Here is a 19,477-nt window from a genome sequence, read left to right on the forward strand (position 1 = left end):
TTTAACATATGTCTCATTTTAGATAATGAGACCCAATTGCCAATAACTGGGTTAACAGTAAAATAACCTGTCATATCATGGAAGTTATCAATGTGGGCTACTGTAAAGATGTGTTATTTTACTGTTAACCAGGGTTATTAGTAATTAGATCTCTGCATAAAAATGGGACCTGTGCTAAAATATTATGTGTTAGGGAAGAAGTTATCAAGATTCCGTAAAGGTGTGTTTTTACTGCTAGTGTAGAGCTCAAGTGGCAGGTGCAGGTGGATCTGAGCTGTGCTGGGAATACACCCTGTAAGTGTACGTGGGGTAACTCCAGGCGGGTGGATAGGCATTTTGTGACAAGTGTGTTGCAAAGTCCACTGCTGTCCCTTGTGTTCCTGCTGACCAGTGCCTGTGTTGTATATAGCAGCCAGGTCCTGCAAAAGGGAAAGAGTCCTTGATTAGTAGTAATGTGAGGCAGATAAGATCTCAGGTCATCTCCCTAGCAGAAGGGGAAGGGTAGGTTCAGAGGTCTCCACTTACCTGGAGACAGTGGCAAATGGGGACTCCAGCTGGATCATGGCTCTCAGGGTTCAGATCACTAATTTTGTGAAGGCAGAATGGAGAGCATAAGAGTCAGTTTCCCAGGTGTTTAGGATTCCTGGCTGATAAGACACCTCCCCTTTAGCAACTTTAAGGTAACCTTGAAGATCAGAAATGGCATCTAAAATACCGTCCCCGAGGAACTGATAAGGCCAGTATTCCAGCAGAACCACCCTCCACACCTGCACCACTCAGTACCCAGCCTAGCTTCACAGCAACTTCCTCAGCTCTGACTAAGCAACCAGCATCCAAGCGGGTGTAGATGTGACGCAAAAGACCCCAGGCCAGTGGGTCTACCTTGGAGCCAGGTCCCTCTGGAGAAGCACACACTGCCTTGCTGTGTGGTACTGTGCCCAGCAGCAACTCAGCCACAGGGCCAACCAGGTGGCTTGATTTCCATAGGTTAGCAGAAGCAGCTACATTTCCTAATGCCTCTGATGCCAGAGGCAGCCCCACAGGGGAGGACTCTGACACTGTGTGTGCTCCTGCAAAGACTAAATTGTCCCCAGCTGCTAGAGGGTGAGGTGGGAGAGGTGACTCCCAGAAGGCATAGGAGAGAGAGAGGGGGTGGATGAGGTAGGGCTATGAGGCAAATACCATGTTGTTTTGGTGGGTGCTGCAGGGAAATGTGTGTGTGTGTGTGTGTGTGTGCTGGGGGAGGGTAGTGTGCATGCTGGGGGGAGAGGTTAATGTGTATATGCTGGGTGTGTGGGGGTGCTAGGTGAGGGGTGGGTGTGTACTGGGCTTGGGTATGCTGGAGATGGGATTAGGAATACTGGGGGTATGTGTGCTGGGGAAAGGGTTGTGTGTGTGATGGATGAGGAGTAAGGGTGTGCTGTGGAGGGGGTTAGGGCTGTGGTGAGGAAGATGAGGGTGGTAGTGGTGGGTAGGGAGTAGAATAAGATTTAGTGAGCACTAATAAATACTGCACTGACCTTTACTGGAAATTAAACTATATGAGTATTTGTCTGGCATGGACCCCCAGCTAGTGTGGTCCCTGGTCAGCTCTGTATGTGGTAGGGAAGGGGTCATCATCCTCTTGGTTTGCCTGCTGTTACTGCTACTGTTGTATGTCCTCTGGCAGGGGACCGGAGGATAGCCCGAAAAGGGCCATGGATATCTTGCTGACCTTTTCTGTGCTGTAGAGGAGCTCCCCTCCGGAACAGTCCAGATACCTGAATCTGTTTTTCAAGTGGCAAAAGCTGCACTCAATGATAGTGCACATGTTCTTGTGGATCTACTTATGTTCCTCCTCCACCTCATTTTGGGGATGGACAATGGAGTTATTAGCCAGGTTCGCTGGGTGCAGCCTCTGTCACCTTTGGGGGAAGCAGGATTTACAGACCTGGGTATACATTTGTATGTGGGCCTTGTGGAGTGCAGGTCATGGGTGTGGGTTCTGGAGGCATGTTAAGGGAGGTAGGGTGGTCATGTAATGGGGGACTGGGTATAGGTGTTAGGAATCCCAGTACTGCTTACCTAGGAGACAGATGCAGGTAATCTCCCCCAGGGGCTCAGGCCCACCCAGCAACGGTGCAGAGACGCCAAAAGAATTAGAAGATCCGCCACCGGTACGCTGCAGGCCTTTCCTCTCCCTCCCCTTCGGGCAGCGCTGCACGGCACCAGGTTCGTCTTGCCGCTATGCTGCCGCACCTCCGGCTCCGTTGTCATCTCTGTCTGTTCTTCTGCTGTGCGGATCCGCGCGCTGCCAGGGCTGTCTGTATGCTGCCTGCGATTGCTTCCTCTGCGCTGGCCCCACCTGTCAGAGTATCAGAGAAGTTGAGGCCGGCCGGCCGGAAGGAAGCAGTCGCAGCATACAGACAGGCTTGGCAGCGCGCGGATCCGCGCAGCAGAAGAACAGACAGAGATGACAACGGAGCCGGAGGGCAGCAGCGTAGCGGCAGGACAGACCCGGTGCCGTGATCGTAGAAACGAAGGCAAGTATCCGGCGAGCCCGACTGCTTCCTTGGGGGAGGGGAGGGGTTGGGGAGGAGCGATTGGAATCAAGGAGGGAGGAAGGAGCAAGGAGTGGGACTGAGGGAGAGAGCCTGCTCTATCCCCACTGTCATTCTTCGTCATTGGTAGCATCTCACTTATATTTTTAAACATGCCAGGCAGCTTGTGTAGCATGAGGATGTACATAGAGGAAGTATTTTATCGGTTAGAGTATGCAATTTGTTCTAAATTTTAATTCATTGTGTCATTTGGAGGTGCTGGCTATAGGGACTCCCTGTAGAGATGTTTTCACTTAATAAAAGGCCTCTGAAACAGATATAATGTTATGAGAATCTGTTGGCTCAAGTTGCTTGCTATGTGAATATTCCATCACTCTTTCATTACTGCTATCAAGTATTATATATTAAGGGCACTTGCTTTAAACTTAGTTTTGTTTATCCAGTCCTTACATGCACATGGTTTTGCTTTTTAAATGTAAGGGTAAAGCCTAAGGTTGGTTAAGCAATGAGGTGTAAACTATGCCGTTTCTGATTTTACTTGTTTTGGACTGCTTTGGGCCCTGCTCTGTACATCTGCTGTCTGGAATTTTGGAAGATGGAAATGAGAAAATAAAAATTAGTTTTGGATCTCTGTATAAGTTATGGATGTAAGCTCTGCCCCTGCCCCCTTTAGCCTCCCCAAACAGGTGGGCCACCAACCGCCTATGCTGCCTACTCCCTGCAATGCGCATGGCACAATGGTGATGCAGCCACACGCAGTGCAGCATGGGAAATGGTGCTGCTGGCCCAGCTATGCCACAGGCTCACCTCCTCCACAGTGCCTGCCTGCTGGCCAGTTCTAGATTTAGTCTCTCAGTGCTGGTGCAGTTCTCCAGTTGATCATCACACATCATCATCATCATCCTCACAGCAGCAGCAACAACACTCCCCAGCCCAGTGCCACTCAACACTGGTACAGGACTGGAGCCAGGGGGTGCTCTGCAGTCTGCACCATGTACAACTACAAGCAGCTGCCTAGCAGGTAACGTATATTTATTTTTAACAAATTTTTAACATGTAATTGTACACAAAATACTGGCTGATGGTGGTGGGCTTCTGGGTGGAGTAAGCACTTCACTGCCTGCAGGGCAAAAAAGGTATATTTATATACAAGAGTAATCAAAATGATGGCTCTGGTGGTGGGCTTCTGGGTGGGGAGTGGACTGTTCATTGCCTAGGGCAAAAACAAAAGATATATTTAATCATTAAATATATCTCTTTTGCTCTAGGCAATGAAGAGCCCATCCCCACCCAGAAATTCACCAACAATAAATGTTAATAGTGCCCAGGTTAATTTTTAAAAAGCTGTCTATTTCTCATGTTGGTGGGTTTTTTGGTGGGGAAGGTCTGTGCAGTACCTAGATTAAATTAAAAAAAAAAAGTGCAGGCAGTTTTCTCAGGGTGGACTGATGCGGTGGAGGTGGGCTCTGCAGTGCCCAGGACATTAAAAAAACGCCTTATATTTAATGCCGTGGGGGGAGGATAGGGAAGGCTGATGGTAGGCTACAGGGAGGAGTGGGGTGGTAGGATAGAGCTGGTGCCTAGCTATGGGATGGATGGTTGGGGGGAAGGGAAGGATTGATACTGGACTACAGGGATGGATGGGGTGGGGTGGGGGTAAGTAGGGAAGGTTGATGCCAGGCTGCTGGGATGGATTGGGGGGGAGGGAAGGGAAGGTCTTTATGTTTTTTATGTTTTAAAATTATGTGTGTTGAATTGTGATCTGCTTAGAACTAAAGAGATCGGCATAGAAAATTAGAAAATTAAAATACATTTCTAATTTTTGGTCCTTTATTCTGTAATTGATGAGGGTTGGTCTGTGGTCTGCATGTGACCAAGCAAGGGAGAGTTTCTGCTGGCATGTGGTTTGTATGGGGATCTATGAGTCTGACTTTTCTGGCTTTTCCAATGGGATGCGTATTACTGTTATGTATAATCACTGCTGCCTTTTTAAAGGTACTGTTATTGGAACTGGTGTTATGGTTTGCAATATAGGCTCTAAGAAGCCTCTTTGAAGGATTTAGTGTTATTTCACAAAGTACCTAGCAGTGACGGGAGTTCGTTGCTATTATTGAGGTGCTACCAGAATTTGAATACATGGTTATATGTCATTGCTGTAATTATAATGCAGGATCCTGTCATGTGTGTTGAGATGTTTGCCATTATAGTAGACTTATGTCTGGTCAAGTTTGATATGGCATAATGTAGTTATATTTACAAATATTGTTTTTTAAAGTATGTATGTAGTTTATATTGATGCAGGGCAGCATTCTAAGGCATTATTTTGCACTACTCATACCTATATACATAGTGCCTACCCATATTAGCTCTGGGCCCACCCAAAAAGTCAGGTCTGGCTATGCCACTGACTCTCCCCTTGGTCAGACCTGCAGTAGATTACAGAATGCTGCAGGATATATGCATTGTGGGTGGATCCCATGTACCAAACACATATGTCCACTATCTCTCCTTGAGCATCATACACAACCTTCATGTTCATAGAGTAATATGATTTTCTGTTGCTATAGGTCTCCTCATGGTCCCGGGGAGGGGGGTGAGAGGGCTCTAAGTACAACATGTGTGCAGTCAATGATGCCATTCCAGTTACTTTTGAAAATACCTTATTGTGAGCCATGTACTACTGAGTGACTGCTGGCTTTCTCCCAAGTTCTGGTTTTAAAGCTACTATAATTCCTTTTTAAAGGTTAATGTCAGAAGCCTGGTTCCACCATAGTTAAAATGGAGCCATCCTTTCATAATTGACCCCCCCCCCCCCTCAATGAAATGTCAAGTTCTTAACAAACCTAAAACCCTCTTCTCTGTGCCATCATTTTATTTACACATTAAGATTCCAGAGTGATGCCTGCCTCTGTGGTCCTGCATGTTGAATGGCAACATTTTTGATAATTCTGTCCTGGAGCTTCTAGATTTCTACTTTCTACCTGAATCCTAAAATTTGGATTCTACAGTCTCCCTTCTGCATCTTCCTATGGTATTCATACCCACATGTATCACAACAGCTGACTTAACCTCAGCACCGTCTTAATTCTATCTAGGTAACACATGAGGTCTGCTATCTTTGTACTAGGTATGAAAGATATGAAAGCAACACAGTTACCCCCATTCCGAATGATTGAATCACCAACCAAAATGATGGTCCTAACCCGTCCCTGGAGATACTTCCTTAGTGTGAACATTGCATCACTATGAGACAGTGTTGCCATGCTATTGCTGCCAATAGTGGTGGAATGAGGCCTTGGACATGAGGTTCTTTATTTTTCCTGCCTGGAAGGAAAGAAAAATGTAGTCAATGCTAGGCAGAGATGGAGAAAAAAAGATAGGGAACAAGTTAACTACTGGGCAAGATAGGGGGGTCAGGGACTAGTGCTGCTAAGCTGGAAGGGGTTATATTTGTTGGAAAGACTGAGAGAGCAGGCCACTTATCTGATGGACAGGCAGGGGAGAGAAAGTTGATGGCTGCTAAACTGGGAAGGGCAGAGGAAACAGGGAGTCTGGAAAAGGAGGGGAAAGGGGAGCAATAGTGTAATCCTCCATTATAATGGGGATTTCTAGAACTGTGAGCAGCCTCTTCCTTGAGTCACTGGAAAGAGGGAAGTTGGTTGGAAAGGAGGAAGAAGAAACTCAGCCCCAAGGGGAGTATTCATGGGAAAATGCTGACGGAAATATTACTGGTTATTGAATGACAGTAAGGGTGGATTTTGAAGCTATTAAATGCTGTTGTTGGTGATAGCACAAGGTCTTTGGTTGCCTCTACCCCTGTCTAGACCTTTATATAGAGGGGGGGGGGGGACCTGGATGAGTTAAAAAAAAAAAAAACAACTAAGGCTGAATCAAGTGGAGGTTTCTGCCAGTAACAGCATTAACCGTGAAGAGGAAGAGTGCTCCAGTTGGAAAGCAGGGGATCCCAGCCTGGGATCAAGAACAGGAAAGAGCCTTTTCAGAGCCAAAATGTGGTAGCCCAGAGAGGTACTCCTTTTGGAGAGTGTGGACAGAGAAGGAGGTCTGGTCCATAGGAAAGATTGCTTGTGCCACCAGTGCTGCAGGCCCAGCCTTAGGTTGCTTCACCCAAAAGGGATGGGGAATGGACAGGAGGAGTTGTAAATACGTACATACTGTTGGATTTACAAATTGAATTAGAGGATTTACACCATATCCTCTATAACCCTGAATTTGGTTTTGGATTTATTGTTACAAGATATCAAGTTGGATTATAAAGTAACCTGTTATTTAGTCTGAAAGAATTTGAACTGCCTGTTGCAGAAAACCTAGTAAAGTTTCTTTGAGTGAGAGTGAAGGTTATTTGCTCCTGGACTAATAAAGAAAGGTGAATGGCAAGGTATAAAGAGTAAAAGCCTGGCTCAAAATTCTATGGCCTTCCAGATTTTTATTTGGCCCTGGGCCTTCTACAGCTCAGTTGAGTAAGAATGTTGGGTCCTGGTCTCGGGTGCTGGCCCGCAAAGAACTAGCTAGTGCCCGGAAGTGAATGTGGTGAGACCAGGGTTACAATAGGAAAGCAGGGGAGAAATGGGGTAAAATGAAAAGGGTGCATATGGGTGAGAAATGCTGGGCCGGGTGGAAGGTGTGAGGAGGTGTGAGAACAGTATAGAAAAATGAGGATTGCTGAAGAGAAAGGGTGAATGTGGGGAAGACAGAGTAATGAGCCATAATATGAGAGTTTAGAGAACGTGCAATTCTTTTGTGTTTACACTTTGGTTAGCAAAGCAGGCAATTTATTTCTGTACTGTGCATACAGACTAATTGTTGGGGTTTCAGTTTGAGTTCTTGTCTCCACATTTGTAATTTGTGGTCAAAAGCTATTCTGTATTTGGTAAATGACTGGTTATGTTCTGTATGTGTGAATGAGGTGAGGTAATTTGTTACCACACATGGATATATAATGGTGTTATATTTGCTGCACTTTGTTATTTGTTACATTTGTATCCCACATTTTCCCACCTATATGTAGGCTCAATGTGGCTTACATAGTACCGGAGAGGCGTTTGCAGACTCCGGTGTAAACAAATACAAAGTGATATTGTGGTAAGATAAAGTTCATGTGGCACAGCCACACTAGGGAATCGTAGAACGGAAGAGTTGTGTTATGTCCATTGCGTGCTTTAGTTTGGTCGTATTGCTGAGGTTGGGCATTTAGGTTGGGTCATTAGGGTATGCCTTCTTAAACAGGTTAGGTTTTAGTGATTTGCGGAAGTTTAGGTGGTTGTACATTGTTTTCAAGGCTTTAGGTAATGTGTTCCACAGTTGTGGGCTTATATAGGAAAAACTAGATGCGTAAGTTGATTTGTATTTAAGTCCTTTGCAGCTTGGGTAGTGCAGATTTAGGTACGTTCGTGCAGGTGTGGCAGTGTTGCCTTTTCATTGGTAAGCTTGTTGTTGTTTAATTTGTTGAGGTTGGCGCTGCTATGGTGGTTTCTTGCAGGTTTTATTTTATTTCACAAAGTGCTGTGTAGTGGAGATAATTGAGTTTCTGTTACCTGTTACTGAGATGACACCTGAATCAGATTTTTTTGTCTGAGTTTTATAGAGAAATACCTTAGTTCTGCTGTGCACATTGTTGTGGGGGGTGGGGGAGGAGAAGGGTCAGTATATGCAGAACATATGTTTACAATTAAAACCATGACGGTCCTGTGCACAGTGTGTCATACGTCAGCATCGTTTGTCAGGTGCTTTAAAATGGAAAAAATGTTGAGAACCATTGATCTAACCAACTGGACCACCCCAGATCACAGGAAGTATGTGCTGAACCACAATGCAAACCAAACTTCCTGTAAACCTTCAGATGCATATTATATCCAGATTGAATTTGTGCAGCCCTCAGTTCAAAGAGAGTTAAGTTAGTTGAAGAAAAAATGCAGAGGACAAAAAAAAAATCTTTGTTAAGCCGAACACTCCCTCACCTTTAACTTTCACAATTAAGGATTCAAATTCAAACTGAGCCAGCTGTAAGATAGAAATTTTATATATAAATTTAGCGTATTAAAATACAAAATACAAAGTGGATAAAGCTGAGCTGGTTGATATTGTGTATCTGGATTTCCAGAAGGCGTTTAACAAGGTACCTCATGAAAGACTCCAGAGGAAATTCTCTCATTCTCCCTGTCTCCTCAGCTTGAAACCTTGGGGTCATCTTTGACTCCTCTCTCTCCTTCTCTGCTCATATCCAGCAGATTGCCAAGACCTGTCGTTTCTTTCTTTACAACATCCGTAAAACCCGCCCCTTTCTTTCCGAGCACTCTACCAAAACCCTCATCCACACCCTTGTCACCTCTTGTTTAGACTACTGCAATCTGCTTCTTGCTGGCCTCCCACTTAGTCACCTCTCCCCTCTCCAGTCGGTTCAAAACTCTGCTGCCCGTCTCGTCTTCCGCCAGGGTCGCTTTACTCATACTACCCCTCTCCTCAAGACCCTTCACTGGCTCCCTATCCGTTTTCGCATCCTGTTCAAACTTCTTCTACTAACCTATAAATGTACTCACTCTGCTGCTCCCCAGTATCTCTCCACACTCGTCCTTCCTTACACCCCTTCCCGTGCACTCCGCTCCATGGATAAATCCTTCTTATCTGTTCCCTTCTCCGCTACTGCCAACTCCAGACTTCGCGCCTTCTGTCTCGCTGCACCCTACGCCTGGAATAAACTTCCTGAGCCCCTACGTCTTGCCCCATCCTTGGCCACCTTTAAATCTAGACTGAAAGCCCACCTCTTTAACATTGCTTTTGACTCGTAACCACTTGTAACCACTCGCCTCCACCTACCCTCCTCTCTTCCTTCCCGTTCACATTAATTGATTTGATTTGCTTACTTTATTTATTTTTTGTCTATTAGATTGTAAGCTCTTTGAGCAGGGACTGTCTTTCTTCTATGTTTGTGCAGCGCTGCGTACACCTTGTAGCGCTATAGAAATGCTAAATAGTAGTAGTAGTAGTAGTAGTAAATTGGAGAGTCACGGGATAGGAGGTAGTATTCTATTGTGGATTAAAAACTGGTTAAAAGATAGAAAACAGAGAGTAGGGTTAAATGGTCAGTATTCTCAATGGAGAAGGGTAGTTAGTAGGGTTCCCCAGGGGTCTGTGCTGGGACCGCTGTTTTTTAACATATTTATAAATGACATAGAGTTGGGAGTAACTAGCGAGGTAATTAAATTTGCTGATGACACAAAGTCGTTAACTCGTGAAAGGATTGTGAAAAATTACAGAAGGACCTTACGAGACTGGGAGACTGGGCGTCTAAGTGGCAGATGACGTTTAATGTGAGCAAGTGCAAAGTAATGCATGTAGGAAAGAGGAACCCAAATTATAGCTACGTCATGCAAGGTTCCATGTTAGGAGTCACAGACCAAGAAAGGGACCTAGGTGTCGTCGTTGATGATACGTTGAAACCTTCTGCTCAGTTTTCTGCTGCAGCTATGAAAGCAAATAGAATGTTAGGTATTATTAGGAAAGGAATGGAAAACAAAAATGAGGATGTTATAATGCCTTTGTATCGCTCCATGGTGCGACCGCACCTTGAATATTGTGTTCAATTCTGGTCACTGCATTTCAACAAAGAAATTGTGGAATTAGAAAAGGTGCAGAGAAGGGTGACAAAAATTATAAAAGGGATGGGACGACTTCCCTATGAGGAAAGGCTAAAGCGGCTAGTGCTCTTCAGCTTGGAGAAAAGGTGGCTGAGGGGAAATATGATAGAGGTCTATAAAATAATGAGTGGAGTTGAATTCATAGGAGTGAAGCGTTTGTTTACGCTTTCCAAAAATACTAGGATTAGGGGGCATGCGATGAATGTAGTAAATTTCAAATTAATTGGAGAAAATATTTCTTCACTCTTGATGTAATTAAACTCTGGAATTCATTGCCGGAGAATGTGGTGAAGGCGGTTAACTTAGCGGAATTATTATTATTAAATGAACTTGAGGAAAATCTACTATTTCTGGGATAAGAAGTATAAAATGGTTTGTACTTTTTTGGGACCTTGCCAGATATTTGTGACCTGGATTGGCCACTGTTGGAAACAGGATGCTGGGCTTGATGGACCTTTGGTCTTTCCCAGTATGGCAATACTTATGTACTTATGTAAAGTCACCCTAAGAACTTAAGAGCATAAGGGGTCTTTTACTATAGCTTAGCTCGAGTTGTTTACAGCAGAGCTCATAGGAATAAAATGGGCCCTGCTGCAGATAACTCAAACTTAGCTTTAGTAAAAAACCCTCCAAAAAAATAAGCAATGCCATACTGGAAGAGACCAATGGTCCTTTATGCCCAGTATCCTATTTCCAACAGTGGCCAATCCAGGACACAAGCATATGGCAAGATCCCAAAAGAGTAAAACAGATTTTATACTCTTTACCATAGAAATAAGCAGTGGATTTCCCAAAGTCCATCTTAATAATGGCTTATGAAGTTTTCATTTAGGAATATGTTTAAATTTTTTTAAACCCTGCTAAGCTAACTGTTTTTATTAAATTCTCTGGTAATGAATTCCAGAGTTTAATTACACACTGAGTGAATAAAAAATTTCAGTTAACATCTGAATCATGACCAAATACATTCTCATCCCCTCCTTCCTTCCCACCCCCAGAAGTACACAGCCCACCTTCCTCTCTCCCATCCCAGCTGTGGCAAGACCCCCACCCCCTGATGAGGTGATCCTCCACTCTCTCCCACCCCCTGGTGAGCCAAGATCCCCTCCCAGTCCTTCCAGATCCATACCCCCTCCCAAAAAGCACAACAATAACAACACACACTCAGGATAGGTCTCCTGTGCATACCTGAAGTCCCTAATAGTCCAGTGGATCTCCCTCAGGGGAGCCAAGATAGATCCTTGAAAGGAAATCCTGGGAGAGACACTCTGAGGTTTCCCTATTAGACAACCAATAATTCTGGAGTTACTCATCAGTTTGGCCAATAATCCATTGATCAGTTCTGCTAGGTCGTTTGAAGCAATATCTCTTAGAGAGGCTGAAATAATGCTAAGCACTAATCCATTGGAGGCTCCACCTCCCCTGCTTCAGCATCTTTGGCCATGGAGCTGCAGTCAGGAATGTCACATGCCAGCATTCCTATTGCTCAGGGGAGTTCCCAGCCAGTAGTGCAGGACAGCAGCAATGAAGGGAACTGCTCTTGATACCACCAGCAGAGCAGCTGAGAGAATGCCGATACTACTGCAAGTAGATCATGTTGTGGTAAAGAACCAGGCACCATTGTTAAACATCTCTCCTTTGGTAAAGCTAGACACTGTAACCCTTAGTTCTTTGTGGGATCCAATCACAGTGCTTCACAAATCAATTTTTGCATTAGCTTTGGTGGTTCTTTCAAATCAACATATTTCAAAGAAAATAACTGAGAATAATGAGCATACACAAATGAGGCTGGATAAATTAGACCAGACAACTGACTTACAGAATGTTCAACATGCCTTAGTAAAAGCTAAGTTACTTACTTCTAGAAAACCTGAGACTTTGGAAAATTCTCAATTATATTTACATTTGTGTTTTAAAAAGATTTTCAAAGCACCCTATTCTGACACCTGTAGATTTCCTTTTAAAAAAAAATTATATTGTTAATTTTTTTTTTATTTTTTTTTTGTAAATATTCACAACATTTCAAGAAAACTCTTGATTTGGAAAATAGAGGGGCTTAGGTAATATAGATTCAAATTATACAAATATTGAAATTATAAGATGTATGTTATTCCCCCCCTCCCCCTCCAGTCTGTAGTCCACAATATAGGAGAGAAAACAAGGTACAATTCCATGAAGTATGTTTTCCACTGATTAAAGCTAGGAAATAAAAAGGAGAACTTAAGAGGAATCAATAGCTATTATGGAGTAGATATTAATATTACTGCTGGCTGTAGATTGGAAGCAAGCCTCGAATCTAAAAAAGAACTGAAGTGAGTAGGGTCATAGAAAATATATTTAACTGAATTAACTTTCAATACACATTTACAGGGAAAGTTGAGCCAAAATAAACCACCCAACTGTATGACCCGGGGACAAAGTTTTAAGAACAACTGACGCCTCTTTTGAGTTGCTCTTGCAATATCAGGAAATATTCTAATTCATAAAGAGTTCGTCCCTATGACAGAAACATTGTCTCAAAATCCAATCGCAATCTGGTTCCAATACAAAAGGCACTATTAGGTTGCTGGTATAGTACCCGTCACATCATCTTGAATTATTTGCATAAGGTTCAACATATCAAATGAGACTTCTGCTCCTTGTTCAACTTGATTGATGTTTTCTTTTTTATCCTTTTTATATGGTGGAATATAGTATATCTTAGAGACTGGCGGATAGGCCTGCTCCGGGATCTTCGATACCTCTGCTAGATATTTCTTAAAAGTTATTAAAGGAGCAACGGATGTAACTTTAGGAAAATTAATCAATCTTAGAGTTTTAGCCCTTAGTTGATTCTCTAAATTTTCAATTTTTTAATGTAACAACATATTTTCCTTAATCAAGTTTGACTGAGTTTGTTGAAGAGATTTTATATTGTCTTTATTTGTTTCTATTATTTTCTCAATATTTAATATTCTTGTTTCCAAGATTGAAATCTTTTCCAAAGGCAATTTGGTAGTTTGAGTTACCAGTTGCAATTTCTGTGAAAAGGAAGTTTCTAAACTCATAAGAGCTTCCCAAATTGAGTCTAAAGTAATAGTGGTTGGTTTTACAGGCAAAAAGGACTTAATGAGTGTAGTGAATTCAGTTAAAGTTTCACCCGATGGCTGCTTCTTCTCTACTGCTCTGGAGTCTGCCAGAACATTGGCTCTCCCCAGTATTTCTCCTCCGGTGCTGGCATCCAGCGGCTCCACGCTGCAATCCGGCCCCACTGGAGGAAGCACTCCTTGGTTGATAGCACAAGGGGCTTCCCACCCCTTTTGCAGCTCCACCACCAGCATTCTTGGAGGCCTCCGCTCATCGGGGCTAAACAAGATCTCTGCCTCAAGTTGGGGGAGCGAGACACCTCCCACCGCTCCCTCCAGCAGCCCCGAAGAATTTCCAGGCATGGTAAAGCAGTCCATTGGCCCAGATATGTCTCACAGTTATAGTGGGGCCACACGCTGTTTACCCCTCCTTTTCGACATGAGCACAGGTAAACAGTTTCAACAATGAGGGTAATCATGTAACGAACCACCTTGCAGCGTTCTCCTCCATATTATTAATTTTAAAAATCTTTAAAAAGAAAGAAACCAACAATACCAATTGAAAATAAACAAAAAGAAAAATATTATAAGCATTCAGCCCACATAACCTACGGAAGGAAGTGGAATAAAACAAAACAAAGAAGAAAGGCAATGAGGTCAGTGCCTCACATCAAGATGCTAAGATTGCTTCAATACATTGCTTACTATTATCACCCCATATAAATAATTAAGCAAAAGGCATTATATTAATTTAATTTCCATTATTTCCCTTTATTAGCAATAAAGAACTCTAACTGTTGTGGTTCAAAAAACTTATATTGATTCCCAGAATATGTAATTCAACACTTATAGGGAAATCTAAAAGAGAAAGAAGCACCCATTGAAATCACTTGAGGTTTCAAAGCCCAAAAGGGTTTCCTCCTAAGCTGAACTGAACAGGTTACATCTGAGAACAATTGTATCTTTTGACCACAAAAAGCAACATCTTGGCTCTGGAGGTAAGATGGCGCTGTAAGGGGATGCTCTGTTGGACACTCCTTACTTCTTCTCTATCATGTCTTTCTGTGGCCCAGCATGTCTTTCACATATGGCAAAAGAGGAAGGGGACACCCTGGCAAGCTCCCTCACTGCTGGATGGTGTCTTGCAGCCAAGGCAGCTAACTTTGGAACAAGTCAGAATTTCTGCCAGACCTGTCTCATTGACACCTTTAACCTTGCTGTGGAAGTGCTCTGTCAGCAGCAGTGGAAATGAAACTTTTCTAAGACCTGTCCAACTGGTGACTCCACCTCAACCCTAACAGTTTACCAAATGGAGGAATGTGCAGCAGGGGAGGTGGTAAATTCTGCTTCCCCTAAGCTACTTGAGAGACCTGGTCTGTCAATGTCACCCCTGATTTTGGATTTTCATTCTCTGTCTGAGACAGAGAATTGCAACAATCTCCAAATTCAGTAGAGGTGTATCAGGAGAGTGGAAGTTCTCTGGAGGTAGTGTATGAGCTGCATAAGCCTATTAAAGTCACTCTGGACTCTGAGATACTATCTAGGTATTGAATTCTACTTTAAATGAGCTATCTTCTAAATTTGTGGGTGATATTAATATTATTAAGCAGAATGCTGAAGTTCATGCTCAAGTACATTCATGGGGCCGCTACCGTATACCCGGTATTTAGAATAAGGCTCTATAGCCCCCTCTTTAATGGACGGTTGAATTTGACCATGTTACCAACATTACCCTAGAAAATAAGATATTGTATAGAGAGGTCCGGGAACCCGTGGGAGGGACTGTTAGGCAACAACTAGTAATCCCCAGGGTGTTCCGGAGAATCATCCTTAGGGGGGCCCATGATCATCCCTTAGCCGGCCATAAGGGCTCCCAAAATACATTGAAGCAAGTGTTGGAATGTTTTTATTGGCCAGGGGTACATCGGGAAGTGCAGGACTATTGTCAGAGCTGTCCCCAAGGGAGGTCCTCATGGACTAGGGTTCTAATTTTAAATCATACTGGTTAAAACAGCTCTGGGAGGCCTTTAGCATTCGGCACATTACCACCTCCGCTTACCACCCTCAGTCTAATGGCATGGTGGAGCGGTTTAACAAGACCCTCAAGGGTATGTTAAGGAGGGTCTTGAACTGTCAATATGAGGATTGGGATCAGTTACTCCCATTCGCTCTAATTGCCAGCAGGGAGAACATTCAGGCTTAGTTGGGGGTGTCCTCGTTCGAATTAGTGTATGGGCGATTGCCCCGGGGAATTCTTGATATTATACAAGAGCAGAGGGTGGAAAAAGTAGATGACCCCCGGACTGTAAGCACATATTGAAAGGAGTCGTGGGCTAGGTTACACCGCCTCTCAGATTAAGCACAGGGTAATCTAGGGAAGTGCCAGGAGACACAGAAGGGATACTACGACCAGGGTACTAAGGTCCGGAATTTTCAGGCAGGGACAAAGTCCTAGTAATGATTCCCTCCAAATGGAAAGGTCCTTTTGTGATAAAAGGGAAGGTAGGTCTCTGGTCATATTGAGTTAAGAATGAGAAAGGGAAAACCCAGACGTATCATATAAATGTTTTGCGTCCGTGGATAGAGTAGGAAGGAATGGTGGCTGCCTTGGAAGAGGACCTGGCACCCCAGTTCAGTGACCTCCAGGAGAGGGGGCACCAGTCATTGGGTCTTCCCTAAATCTCCAACAGAGGCAAGCTGTAGAGACCCTGTTGGAGGAATTTCAGGACGTCCTTAATCCCCTTCCGGGGGAAACTCATGTAATTACACACTCCATTCAAACAGAGCCCTACAGGGTGCCCGAGGCCAGGTGACAGGAAATTATTAGTCAGGTACAGGAGATGCTATGATATAGGGGTAATAGAGGAATCTAATAGTCCTTGGTCAAGCCCAGTAGTTCTTGTGCCCAAATCAGATGGATCCCAAAGATTCTGCATTGACTTTAGGAAGATTAATGCTATCTCTAGATTTGATGCGTACCCCATGCCCCGTATCGACGAATTACTGGATAAGTTAGAGCGAGCACAATATCTGACCACCCTTGATCTCACTAAAGGGTACTGGCAAATTCCTTTGGCAGAAGAAGCCAAACCGAAAATAAAGCCAAACCGAGTACACCATTGGGTTTGTTCCAATTCAAAAGGATGCCTTTTGGCTTGAATGGGGCGGCTGCATGCTGCCAACGATTAGCGAACCATATTCTGCAGTGGCATCAGGATTATGCCACTGCCTACATGGATGACATAGAGAGGCAGAATCGAACATCACCGGCCAAATAGATCGTCGGCGATCTATGTTGGCGGCGGCGCTACAGCCGGCCGGTACCGTATTATCAAAAAAGATGGCCGGCCATCTTTTTTTTTTTTTATAATACGGTTTAGCCTGGCCAAATGCCTTGGAGTTCGCCGGGTTTGAGATGGCCAGGTTTGTTTTTCAGCTATAATGGAAAAAAATGCCGGTCATCTCCAACCCGGCGAAATCCAAAGCATTTGGTCGTGGGAGGAGCCAGCATTTGTAGCGCACTGGTCCCCCTGATATGCCAGGACACCAGCTGGGCACCCTAGGGGTCAGTGCGGTGGACTTCAGAAAAACCTCCCACATGCATAGCTCCCTTACTTTGGGTGCTGAGCCCCCCAACCCCCCCAAAAAAACCCACTACCCACAAATGTACAACACTACCAAAACTCTTAGGGGTGAAGGGTGCAACTACATGTGGGTACAGTGGGTTTTGGAGGGCTTCCATTACCAGCACAAGTGTTACAGGTAGGGGGGGATGGGCCTGGGTCCGCCTGCCTTAAGTGCACTGCGGTACCCACTAAAAGTGCTCCAGGGACCTGCATACACGCAGGCCTCTAGGACTTGTTGCTGCTGTATAACCTTGGCACACCAGTTGACACCTGAAGACTAATCTCTTTGAAAAAGTCCTTTATTTGAATAAGCCCGCCCATGTCCCGCCTTCGCTTCGCCGCCGACATGCCCCTTTGAACTTTGGCCGGCGATGCGATGGGAAAGCGGCAATGTTGGCAAAAAAACGGCTTTCAAATATACCAATTTGGCCGCTTTTCCGAGATCGCCGGCCATCTCCCGATTTATGTCGGAAAATGGCCGGCGATCACTTTCGAAAATGAGCTGGATAGTGATTTTTAGCACTGATTAGGAATCCCATTTGCCCCGGGAGGGGGTGGTGTTAGAATCCCTGAGGAAATCAAGGCTGACCTTAAACCCGAAGAAGTGTATACTTGCCAGTAGGGAAGTTAAATACTTGGGGTACCGGGTGGGGTCATCAAACCCCTGGCCGATAAGGTGCAGGGTATCAGGGATTTTCCCCTACCCGCCAACAAAAAGCAATTGCATAGCTTTTTAGGATTTGTGGGTATTATAGGCGATTTATCCCTAGATTTGCAGAGAATTTGAGCTCCTTGACAGACGTGCTCAAGAAGGGCCACCCCAATACCTTAGTATGGGGAAAGAAAGGGAAACAGGACTTTAACACTCTTCAAAATATCTTATGTAAGGAACCCGTTTTGAAAGGGGTAGATTTTGGGAAACCCTTTCTCCTACAGAGGGATGCCTCCGAAATGGGGCTGGGGGCAGTCTTATCCCCGGAGTTTGGGCAGGAGGAACACCCAGTCTTGTTTTTAAGTAAAAAATTAACACCCGCAGAACAACACTATGCAGTAATAGAGGAGAGCCTAGCTGTTAAATGGGCACTGGAAGCATTGAAGTATTATTTGCAGGGCTGTCTATTTACCCTTATTACAGATCATGCCCCTCTAAAATGGCTGCAGCAGATGCGGGGGAGCAACAGCTGCCTTACTAGATGGTATCTAGCCCTACAGGCCTTTTCATTTACCGTACAGCACCGGGCAGGGAGGCTCCATCGGAATGCTGATGCCCTATCGCGAATTGCAGACTCGACGGAAAAGCTGCTGTGGGCTTCCGAGAGTCGCAATTTCTTGAGGGAGGGGGTATGTGCAAGGATGAGTGAGGAGAGTAGTCCTAAAAAGATGGAATGGGTTCCCAGTCCCAGCAGGGGGAGCAGTGGCTCGAGGCAGGGGGAGCCTATTACTCCCTTCCCCACTAGAGGGTGAGGGAAGGATAAAGCTCAGTTTCCCTGGCTCCACCATCACTATATAATTCCCCCCAGCTGTGAGAAAGGAAGAGCAGATTTCCTGGAGGCTCTCAGTCACCAGGGAAAAGGAGAGACGAAGGGAGAGAGAGATTCCATGGAGTATGTGGAGGAAGGAAGAAGCCTGCAACTAGAACTGCCCAAGGGAGAGAAGCCAGCTACCATGGAGTGGGAGAATTCAAAGGTTGCCCTGCCCAGCACATGAAGGCAGTAGAGGAGGCCACACCGGGCTTGGTGCTGAGAGGTAGGAGAAACTGCCAGCCCTGCTCCTTACAGGGTTCCCTCTGTGCTGATTAAAAGCAGGTGATTTGTGGTATTGATTTGATGTGCAAAGACAGTCAATGAAGAGTTTTTCTGAACTATTGTGCCCTATTGGAAGTATGCTGGACTCTTACTGAACCCTTCCAAAGGAGTGGGGGGAGAAGGGAAACTAAGGCCTAGTAGAGGGCCTGAACTCGGGAGGAGCTGAATATTTGCGGAGGAATTTTGGGAACCTGGACTGTACTGTTTCCTTTTGAAGATTATCTTATGAGGACTTACCTTTTTCTTTTGAGGCTTATCTTACGAGGACTGTACCTTTTGTTTTGAGGAATATATTATGATTTGGTATGAAATTGCCTTGATAATAAAATACTTTGGCCTGAGTCCCAGTATTGGCAATATTCTGTCCTGGAACCCTGGGAGCTCGCAGGCTTGCGGCTCCACCCAAGAGGAGGAAGCGGTCCCCAACTACAATATCCTACTGTTAGAGTTCAGCATAAGTGTCATCATTCAGCAATCACCTTTCTGGATGTCTATGTGGAGCTTAATCATGGGGCGTTTAGAACCACAGTGTATTCTAAGCCCATGGACCGCAATTTCCTCCTGACATTTGATAACATTCATTCCATTCATATTTGAACGGCTTACCAATTTCTCAGTTTTTGAGATTTTGTGATTCAGAATCCACCTATAAAACAGCTGCTACTGGTTTACAGGATACATTTATTACCAGAGGTTACCCTCGGAAGACTGTGAAGAATGCTTTTTAAGAGGGCTCTTTACAACAATAGAAATTTGCTTTACAACCGCAAAAACATATTTTCAATGAAT

Source organism: Microcaecilia unicolor, chromosome 3 (genome assembly GCF_901765095.1).
Source record: "Microcaecilia unicolor chromosome 3, aMicUni1.1, whole genome shotgun sequence".
Classification (NCBI taxonomy): Eukaryota; Metazoa; Chordata; class Amphibia; order Gymnophiona; family Siphonopidae; genus Microcaecilia; species Microcaecilia unicolor.